This window comes from Ochotona princeps, unplaced genomic scaffold (assembly GCF_030435755.1).
Source record: "Ochotona princeps isolate mOchPri1 unplaced genomic scaffold, mOchPri1.hap1 HAP1_SCAFFOLD_177, whole genome shotgun sequence".
Lineage (NCBI taxonomy): Eukaryota > Metazoa > Chordata > Mammalia > Lagomorpha > Ochotonidae > Ochotona > Ochotona princeps.
In genome coordinates this window covers 135,546-144,930 of record NW_026697793.1, presented here as the reverse complement: position 1 = coordinate 144,930, position 9,385 = coordinate 135,546, and the positions used below count along the sequence as shown (strand labels likewise).

General features: G+C 38.3%; 1 pseudogene; it reads left to right on the top strand.

Moving 5' to 3' along the window:
- The first annotated feature begins 5,228 nt into the window (after positions 1-5,228).
- LOC131479053 (ATP synthase membrane subunit K, mitochondrial-like) lies at positions 5,229-5,403 on the top strand (annotated as a pseudogene).
- The last annotated feature ends 3,982 nt before the right edge of the window (positions 5,404-9,385 follow it).

The window sequence follows — 9,385 nt, the reverse complement described above, 5'->3', positions numbered from 1 at the left end:
CGAGCACCAAGTGAGCTGCAGTGTGAGTGAGTAGCCGAGAAAGCAAGGGAAGGGTCAAAGAGTTGTATTCCCAGGAGGGATGTGTGAATGGATGTCCTCGGACGCTGAGCAGTTCCCGATCATAGAGTCCAGGAACACGTATTGCCCAGTGGGGTCTCGTGTTGGCCAGTATTCATTGAAGGAAGAATCAGGAAGCAGGAGCAGAATGGCAGGAAGAAGAGAGGTGCTACTCTCGACGGCTTCTCAATGCTGCTGCAGCAGGTGGGTTGCTAAGTGCCAGCTGCAGAGACCTCAACTTCATTTGGCTGTAGAGCATTTGGCATTGCAGGAGTTCCAGCGGCCTCAGGGTGTTCTTGTGGCCATGGATAAGGAGGCAGGTGTCAGGCTGGCTTATGCACCGACCTGGATGTGGGAGATATCACAGTGTCCCTTGCGATCCAGAAACGTCCCGAGAACAAAATGCTAAGACCCACGATGTTCATGGTTTCCTTTTTCTCTTTCTTTCTTTTTAATAATGTGTAGGTCCAAACCTATATTCCGAGAGAGACTCCAACCAGGCAGCTAACCAAGACAAACCGGAGGTAAGTCCTGACAGTGTAATTTTACCCGTGTGTGTGCGGGAGCTTTGTGATCCCTCCTTTTTTTGCAGAACAGACATGCCCCTGGTCATTTGTTTTCTCTAGAAATCTGTTTCTTTTCTGAGTCAGCACCTCTCAGGGAGTACACCAGTGTAGAGGGCATTTGGTTCCCCCCTTCGGATGTACATTGGAATCATTGGGCGTAATGTTTTGAGAATCTACTTTCCTGAGTTTCTCAGTTTGTTCCTCAGCCACATCTGGAGTAAGCTGCCCACTTGTTCTTTGCCTACTCGGGATAAGCGTGCTAGGTAGTCTACATCGGGGTTCTCCTGGCCTGTGTCTGTGCATTCTCCTTAGCCAGAATATTGCTGTGTTGGCGAAACCTGCTTTCTGTTCCTTCACCACACAGTTGCGATCGCTAAAACCCATCTGATGTTTCTCTGGAGCACTTTCTCTATATATCATGGATTTCTTTGCATTCTGTCCCTAACTATTTGTGTATGAGTTTTGCATTTTTTTCTTGTTAGTGATGTCGGATTTATGTGATTTTGTTACAGAGCAGCACCATAAGTGCATCAGCAGTTCCCTGCGAGGGGAAAGAACCAGGTGCTGGCCAAGCAGCAACAACTTCGGCTCATCCACCCCAAGGGCCAACCGGTCCTGCAAATCCATTCCGGAGGGTAGGGCCTCCTCACGCTCGCCCCCCTGCAGGAACACAGCCAGCCACCCGTCCTTGCAAATTTTTGCCTACGGGTGCTCCTGACATAGGGCCACTACCACCGCGTGTAGGAGGTATGTGATTTGGTTTGTCAGGGCTATTTTTCCCCCTCTTCCTTGAAAGCTACGGAGTTGAAACACTGGTTTTGTACGTGAAGGAGATGCTCACTTGACTGTGGCTCATCTAGTCACAAGAGGGTAAGCAAGAGCCAAAGATTTTGGCTGTAATGCCATGGGAATGAAGCGTGACTTTTCAGATTGGGAAGGGAGCCAGCCAGCCATACAGACAGCCTTAACGTGAATCACCTGAATGAGGGGCAGTTGTGTACAGGAAATGCGGGATTTGGTAAGGTGTATTTTTCTTTACCTGAAAAGCAGGGCTACAGGGATTAGGCACCAGGTGTGCAATGGTTGTTTTTTTGGTTTTGTTTGTGTTTTTATTTTTGGTTTTTATTTTAAGATTTGTTCATTTTTAGGGAATTGGTACAGTTTTAAACCTAATTATTTTGTAAACATAATTCTTGCTTCCCCCATTTTTTCATAGGAAATGTTATCTGTTTATGACTGTTTTTGAATCTAGAAATTTTTGTTTGTTTTGCCTCTTATTTCTCTTGTTGAATAGTTTGCATCCCTTGAATCTAATCTTAGTGTTTGTGTGGTTAAATTATGAATTTCTTGTAGCAGTTATTCTTTCAAGTAATTTCTCTTTAGCTTTTTGTTTCAGCTGCTCAGTATTTGGATATTTACTCATTTTTAAAATTAATTTTATTATAATTGTTTTCCAGTACTCTTTGCATCGATGGCAAATGATTTGCAAAACTGGTGAAATGACTAATAAATTGTTTGAGTTATTTTAGTGTTTTCCATTTTACTGTTTAATACCAAATTACCTGAAAATGTTTTTAGCATGTCGTATGAAATGATTTTCAAGTTATCTTTTGTTTTATAGTTTGTGTATTTTGGCCATGTCTTATTTGTTGGATGATAGCATTTACTGTATTCTATGCTTCACAAAAATTCTTTTTCATAGTTTTAGATTAGTAATTTTTTTTCCTCCCTGATACATTCCTCTATTTTGCTTGAAGATGTTATAATTTTCTTAGTATTCTTAAAAATTTACATTAAAGTATGATTCTATTTAAATGTTGCTTAGAAAATTGTTTTTCATTTTATGGTTTATACAATCTGTAATTAAAACAACAAATCAAAACCTTTTTTTCCAATTTTTTTCAGCACTGCAGAATATTTTCATTAAGGGATTATCGTCGTTCATCTCTTTTTTTTCTGGATTTTTTCACACTCATACTCTACAAGCAAATAAATTTTAATCAGTACTGAATCTTTAACCAGCTCTGGAACATCACAAGCCAAGACGGAAATCAAAATTGTTTTAATCACTCAGCCAATATAATCTTACAGTCTCTCAAGTTTTCTCTCTTAGTAATGGCTCTTACTTATGTGTCTTTTTTGCTCACAATGAACCATCTTGCAACTTTTCAATAAAGATCATTTAATATAAATCTTATGAGAATTTATTTGCATTTGATTTTATTCTAGAATGTGAAGTTACTGTGTTTTTATTAATCTACTGTTACATACATGCATACAATAAGAGTTTTTTTCACATAGTCTTATAGTTGGGCATATTTTCAATCCTAAAGTTATGTTTTTATTGCAGAAAGTGCACTTCTTAAGTTGGCAGGGTAATGTGAATGCAAATTTATGCTTTATTATGTGATCGTAATTGATGTACAAGCTTGTTTGGCTTTGCTAGTAGCAGTTTAATGAGCTAGTTTTTCCCGTACATGTTTCCATAGTTTTGTCTCTTGAACTTAAACCTTTGTGTCTAAAATGAGTCTAAAAATCACTTTGTGATTTCAGGTTGTTTTTCATTTTTTAATAATTAGGTACTCGTAAATATTTGAGTGATGTAAAGACATAAATTATTTTTCAACTAAAAAATGAGGAATGAAGCTTTGCCCTACTAGTTAAGATGCTGATTAACTTTTGTGGGAAACCATGATGAAGCTCTGGATGAACCATCTGGAAATTGAACCAGCAAATTTCTTTCTTTCCCTTTCTCTCTGTTCTGTAGCCTTTTAAAAAGCTTACATCGGTTAAAAATATTTTCATTTGTATGTCAGAGCTACAAAGTGAGGAGAGAGAAATCCTCTATCTACTGGTTCACACCTAGCTGAGCCTGTCTGAACCCAATCTTAAGCCAGACATGAGGAGATCCATCCCAGGGGCCCAAATGAGTTCAGGATGCAAACACTTGGTACATCTTCCTCTCTTTTCCCACATGCATTAACCGGGAGATGAATTAGTAGTGGAGCACATTGGATTTGATCTGTCCACCATATAGCATGCCTGTCTATCAAAGGGAAAGGTTTAACCTACTATAAAATTCTGCAGGAGAGCATAAAAGTACCTCTTTCTCTAGTGGGGACTAGAACTTAAAGTGTGACATCCACGCCGAGAGGAACTTTGGGCTACAGGGTACACAGGTGTGATGAATGAATGCACACTTTATTGAATTTTTCAGGTCTTATACCAATTTTTTTCAGTCAAGCAGGTTTGTAAAAGTTACATGTTAATGGAACAGTGGTAAGCAAACTACTTCACCAATAGGTTACAAGGGATTAGGGGAAACAATCACAAGGCTCCAAACAGCTGGATAAGTAAACATGAATTACAGGAGCCCACACTGGTAAACAAGCAGATTTAACTAGAAATAAAATCCAACAGAATTGTGTTTGTGCTCAGATATGTTTAGACCACAATCACTGAAGGAACAGGGAGACTATGAAGATGCCTCACACCTCCCCAGACATGTTAACCAGCCCAAGGTTTATCTGCAATCTCAGTAGGGAGTCTGCTCCCTGCAGCATTCTCAGACTGCCTTAAAGAGTTAAGATTCAGAGTCCTCAGGCATTGTGATCTGGGTTTTCAGGGGCAAATCTCCACAATGAATAAATCTCCACACTGCTTACTTCTTTTTCTGTTATGTTTCCCAGAACAAGGTCTCTAACAGTTTCTTACAGGCCTTTTCAAGAATTCCATATGCACACATACACATACAGCTACTTTAAAACACTATGAGAATGGACTTAAAAGATTAGTGTTTTTCTTTAAAATTCACAAAATACATTAGTGAATAAATGTAAAAACATTTTTATAGGTGAGCTATATGATGGAGACTAGCATATCCGAAGTGAAGATATATTGCAGTATACATGTCTGTTCCTTTATAAAAGGAGGAATCCCAATGAAAACTTGATACATGTAACTTTACAGTAGCATACTAGACTATGTACAATTGTCTATAATTACAGTGCTACACTATATTGAAATAGCAGAATGTAGGACTTAAGGTTGTAGCTGAAGGACTGTATTATTGTTATAATACAGGGGGAACTGGCAGAAACTATGGAAGGGTGGTGGGAGGAATCCCTGTACATGTGGAACTGTAGCATAAAGATAATAATATAAAATATATAAATTATTTTTTAAAAACCGTGAAATTCATGCTAGGGACTTTTAAAAAGCTTGTCTATAAGGCATATTACACAAAAAGGATTCAATGAATTTTGATTTTTGTATTAAAATAACTTCATTGTTTAAAAGATTTTTTTTTTTGAATGACAGATTTCTACAAAGGGAAAGATCTACAGCCAGAAACTTCTTCTAAGTTTCCAATGTTTTTGCTGGGACCCAAGGATTTGGGCCATCCTCTGCTGCTTTTCTAGTCCATAAACAAAGAGCTGGATTGGCAGTGGAAAAGCTAGGACTGGAACCAGTACCCACATTTGACACGAGCATGACAGATAAAAGCTCAATCTGTACCATTGCTTCCGGCTGGGGCCAGTTCACTGTCGGTGGGCCTTGAAGGATGTCAGTTGAGGAGTTGGTAGCTCTGAGAAGATTGATATCATGTCAGGTCCAGAACCTGATGCCCAATTCCAATTCACTGAAATCAAAACATATTTCAACTCTTACATGCTCACAGGCAGAATGAATTGTGTACTAGCCGCATATGGAGGCATTGCTTTGCTGGTTATGTACTTCAGCTTAAGGTCTAAAAATTCCAGCTGTGAAAGCAACATAACTCGATTACAAATTGTTTCCCCATCTGCCCTCATGCCTGGAGAAGCTAATTCAACTCAACTGTGGTAATTCAATTTGTACATTAAATTATGAACCTGGAAAAACAAAATCTGTACCATGGCATTGGCCCAAATAAACTCATTTTAAATTTAATTTTCTAGGAACTTTCTGAAGTATCTTAGTAGATATATAATTCTATTACTTTGTCCAACATTTTTTATTTTCCACTTTGCCACTAGAACGTATTTCAATGACTGCATACATAGTATTATATAAATTTGTCTTCATGTATTTTAACAATCTCCTATTGACACAGATTGATTGTTTCTGTTTTTTATTCCCATAATAATATTATAAAAACCTGGTGTTTCTATAGGACCAAATATATGCAAGATAATTTCTACAGTTGAATCCCATCAAAGGACATTTGGATTTAAAGAGGTTTTTAGAGAGTTGTGACAAAGTAACCTTCAAAGAAACTTTATGGTATTACAGTCTTACCAATGTGAGTCCAATAGCCTGTTTCTTACCTCTTTGTCAGCAAGTGTATACTGTCAGACATACTCAGAATTCCTTCAGGCACTGCAAATTTTCTATTTTCTTCCTTTTAAAAAATTTTTAATTTTGTTTTATGACATAGTTTCATAGGCTCTGGGGTTCCCCCAGTCCCTCCAAAAAGCCCTCTCCCCGAATTGATTTGCTCCATATTGTTACAGTAGTACAGTTTGTATCCAGTGATGATTCCTTCATTGTGGTATGGGCCACGTAGAGAGTCCAGCATCTTATTGTCCAGATAAATTTAACAGTTTCATTGGGAGACTATCCCTGGTCTGAAAGTAGAGCTGCTAGAATATCATCCCCTCCAATGAAAAGGCACTACACAACTTCAACAACAATTTACAACATCATGAAGTTAATTGACATGGTATTGAGTGACCAAAATGTTAGAAAATGCAAGTCCTTAACCGCATCCTGTGACTACTTCACTGACATTTCAATTGTAGTTTTCATACAACCGGCTGCTATACGCCTTATAATAGTTATAGGGTACCATTCAGCTGTCTGTGTCTATTTTCATTGTTATATTTAGCAGCTTATAGTATTCAAGTGTGATTCCTACTGAACTTCATGAACTTTAGGTTAGTTCAAACAAGCTTATAACTCAAACATACCATATGTTAACAATTGAGAAGCAGAATAGTTTTAGGAGGAGTGTGCAGAGAAATCTTTAGTACCTTAATGAGGAGTAACTAATTTTTCTGTCCTTCCTAGTAAGGTATATGGGAGTCCAAGTTGACTGTTTCCTGTCTGTTCTAAGCTTTCCTTAGTGGTCTCTATCTGTTCTAATTTTCCCCTTTCTTCTGATCTTCGCCTTCAGGTTCTCTTTCCTTCTTTGTAGCTCTCTGGTCACACTTGGTTTGCTTTTTGATTTTTGTTTCACCATGCTTCCCTGTGAGGGCTGTCCTGTGCTCATTTCCCACTAACACTCTACATTCCTCATTCTCCCAACAATCTTTTTACATGCTCATGGACTTCCCTTATAGTTTCCTGAAGCTCTCCAAACTGAACAGAAAACAGGTACTCTTTCTTAACCTCTAAACCTGCCACACTTCTGAACCAACAGAAAAAGCTGATCAGGAAAGCTGGAAAGACTTAATCTTGGGCATATTGTGAGAATAAATAAATTCCTATTGATATATCCATGAAGAAAAATCACCTTGCTTTGTATTGCCTTTTGTTAAAAGTGAAGTTTCTTTTTTCTTTTTTTCTAAATCTCATACTATTGTAGGACTTTTTGACACAAAATACAGCAGCAACCTCAATTCTTGTCTCCAAGGAAAAAATCATTTTCTTGAAGACAGTTTAGTTTTCAAGCAAGATTTGTTAGAAGAAAGGAGAAAATATGCTCCCATCCTTGGAACCGGAAGGGGCTTCAAGAAAGGAGACCTGTGCACAGGGGCTGTTGGCATCGTTTAAAATTTTGCTTCAAAGGAGTTTCTCTAAAAACAAAGAAAAATTCATGGTTTCCATGATACATGGCTTTGGGACAAAAGGCCCAAAAAGGTGTTACCAGTTAACTTCCTTGGTCTCATTCTAATGATAAAGAGACCAGTCTGACACTACACAGAGATGGAATTGGGTGGGCACTTTAGATGGGGAACTGATATGTTAATTTCATTCTTATTTCTTGGAGGAAGCATGTTCTTGATATGTTCATTATGCACTTGTCTCTTGGGAGAAATGTGCTCTAGTGAATTTAGACATAGTGGAGAAAATACAATTTTATATTTGAGAAAATTGATTCGCGGACCCAGAACACCCTAACTGCCTAATACCCAGTCTGACTCCTCACAATGTACTTGATACAATTCTTTTTTTTTTTTTTTTGAGTCAATGTGTTGTGAGTTTCATTCATTGCTCCTTTTTGGTGGGAGTGGGACAAAAATAGAAGTGAAATAATATAAAAGAAAGTCTAAAAGTTCCAGATCTAGACTTTATCAAGAACACAGGGATGCTCTTTAGTTTGCAAGCAGCCTGGGGACTTATGAGCATCCACAGTGAAATGAAAATGGTGGGAGGAATGGATCCCACAAAGGGAGAAAAAGGTATGACACAGATTGTTTGCCAGCTCCCCTTTTAGATAGCAGTAGTTGATGCTAACACTATCTGATTTACTCAGAGTTTATACGAGGGAGAGCCCAAAGTCTATGATTCTGTGTTGCTGCCTCTCCCTGAACTGATTCTCTCTTACTGCTTGTCAGTGTGAGAGGATTCTCCCAGTCCTGTGCTCAATCATAGATGAGAAGGTCCTTTATGCTATGTCAAAGAGAGTGAGTCAGCTGCCAATTCACAGCAGAGGACACAGATTATCATAGTGTTTACCTCCTGAGCCAGAAGCTGCATGAGGTGACACTGGATAGAGTCACATTGACAGATGCAGGCCCATGGAAATGGAGCAAAAAGTAATAACATGGATGATTGCTTTTTTAAGGAGGCAGGAAGCTATACTGGAGGAAAAATTCCAACCCCAAGTGTAGATGCAAGTCTAATGATTTCAGCCCCAAATACCCAGGAACTGAAAGCCACCAGATCCTCACACTATGTCCTTTTTGTGATTGAATTCAATGCTATAAAAGGCTAAATATTATAATGAAAATAGACACAAGACAGCTGAACAATAACCTATAGCTATTTTAAGATGTATAGAACCCGTTGTATATAAACTAAAATTGAAATGTCAATGAAGTAGTCACAGGATGTGGTTAAGAACTCGCATTTATTTTTAACATATTGGGTACTCAATACTATGTCAATTAATTCCATAACATTATTAATTGTTGCTGATGGCATGTTGGAGCTTTTAATTGATTGGGATGATACTCTGCTGGCTCTACCTTCAGACCAGAGAAGGTCTCCCTAAGAAGCCGTTGAAATTAACTGGACAATAAGATGCTGAACTCTATGTTTGGTATTTGCTTGCAATGAAGGAATCTCAACTGAACTTGAGCTGTGGTTATGCAACAAGGTGAGAGAATCCACCATGATGGGAGGGTTTTGGGAGGGGTGGGGAGAATCCCAGTACCTATAAAACCGTGTCACATAATACAATGTAATTAAAAATAAATTTAAAAAAAAACCTACACATCAGCACTGCTCTTCAAATGGTTAAAGCCTAAATTACAGATACAATCTGCAGGTGCAAATGACTAAACCTGAAAGCTGCTTCTAACCCTCAAACCGTATTGCTTTATAAATGAGCACTTGAACCCTATGATGATTTGTACTTCCCCTACTGGAGCACTGTAGAAGGACATTCAGAATCTTTGCTATTGTGGGAGACATAGCAAGTTGCATCTCCCCTAAAGGTGCCAGGAGCAATTCATACGAAGGTGAATGAACAGGAAACCTGGTTTACAGGTTTAGGTATAAACAAGTTGTGTTTTGGAAACTGTACCTTGCTGTTGAGATGTAAATGGCTCAAG